We start from the raw sequence: 1,720 nt of genomic DNA, 5'->3' as shown, positions 1-1,720 counted from the left end.
TACTGCTATTATATACAATACAATATGCTTAAGTTTCGGTATAAATTGTCAAAGGGTTGTGGAAACAAAAAATATATATTAGGGGAATCCCTACGAAGCAATGTATCACACGTTTTGTTGTTTTACCAACAACAAAATATGTGCTAGATTGGTACGTAGCAACTTTAAATCTAAAATGCTACTCATCGTAAACTCCCCTATTCTAAAAAATTAGTCGTGTATAATTTTGCTGCAATTTAAACACTAGCTACTTTTTAATCGCCAGCGATTATGCTGGCGAAGAAGTTTCTTTGGATTGAGCGATTTCCATTGCATCGCGTAACGCTATTACTCTAGGTTGTGAACTTAGCCTTACTTTTATAATACTTTGAAAATGTGGTCGTCGTTGCAAACTTACACAGATTCTTGAGTTTGGTACAAAAATATTTACCAAGCCAAGAACGGTGTATTTATTTTGCCCTAGACACAATTCAGTTTGAGAATTTGGTATAAAAAATGTTTCTTGCCAAATGAACACAGTTGACAGAAGTTTAAGCGCCTACCACACGTCCATTATTCGAACGCAAACGCGAACGTATACATTTCAACATGTTTTGTTAACGTTCGCGTACGAAAAGAAGAAATCAAATCAGCGTTCGCCTATGTTATGTAGAAAAAATTCTCGCTGTTGTTCGTACTCATATATACTATGCAACTTATAGCTGCATTTGTGAAGGCATGATGTTGAATCATTAGTACCCAAACAAACTTTAAGCGTGTAGGGGTGCCTTATTGATGCATATTTCACCACTGGTGTATTAAATATACCAACCAGTGTTACCACTCGACAATATTTTTAGGAACAAAAAATCCTACCAAATCAGTTTCCAAACTACCAATTTTTTTTAATCATCAGATATTGATATTTTATTTCGTTTCTGATTTTACTTCATGCAAAAGTATGAATCTTTGATATTAATTCAATTTATATCAATTATTTTATGTCTAAAATGTAAAAAAAATACAATCGATATAAACATTTTATATTTGGTACCAAAAAAAATTTCTTACTGTGCTCGCGCAATTTTATTTATTTTTTTTTATTATTTTTATTTTTTTGTTTTCATTTAACCATGATGCAATAAAATTACGGAATGTCAGCAACATAATCTTAATATTTCGGTACGAGTTTTAAGCCATTTTAGCACGCTTTCAGTACGCTTTTCTACTTTCACATCACCATTGTATTACCGCCATTCGACAAAATTTATTTAAAATTTTTACAAATGTTCTAATAAACGAATACTATGCAACAACAGCTCAATGCATTTTTGACATTTCGAACAGCCCTGAAATGAAACTACCAATTTATCAAAACGGCAACACTGATAGCAGCTCTACTTGCGATATGTATAATAAGCTCATATTAAAACAGGCAGTGTATTATGTACACACACTAGCTTTGTTTCTTTACTTCCCTAGCAGATCATTATCAGGAAGAAGAATGGGAAGAATCCCTGCAAAAATCGTTGGATCATGTAGTCTATTTGTGGTAGATTGGAGTACTTACAAAAGTGTTCCTCTGTCATGCTGTAGCGGACCAACTGGGGTCTCTGCGCTAGCTTACTGTTTGTTATCCGATCACTGCTCGTTATTTAACGAAACGTGATTGAAGTTGAGCATTTGAAAGCACATTTGCATGTCTGGCTGTAGCTGAACGTGTAGAGATGCTGGCTGTTAG

At 33.8% G+C, this 1,720-nt stretch overlaps 1 long non-coding RNA gene across 1 annotated transcript in view; it reads right to left on the bottom strand.

The window, feature by feature from the left end:
• The window catches only part of LOC108368548 (uncharacterized), a 23,306-nt gene that overhangs the window by 14,968 nt on the left and 6,618 nt on the right, over positions 1-1,720 (bottom strand). Inside the window, exon 2 of the long non-coding RNA XR_001848389.1 lies at positions 1,433-1,439. This is a non-coding gene — a long non-coding RNA (uncharacterized LOC108368548). The remainder of the gene's footprint in view (positions 1-1,432; positions 1,440-1,720) is intronic.

Source organism: Rhagoletis zephyria, unplaced genomic scaffold, assembly GCF_001687245.7.
Source record: "Rhagoletis zephyria isolate East Lansing unplaced genomic scaffold, Rhagoletis_zephyria_1.1 Rzeph_scaffold_03175, whole genome shotgun sequence".
NCBI classification, from domain to species: domain Eukaryota; kingdom Metazoa; phylum Arthropoda; class Insecta; order Diptera; family Tephritidae; genus Rhagoletis; species Rhagoletis zephyria.
This window is presented reverse-complemented; position numbering and strand designations above follow the sequence as displayed.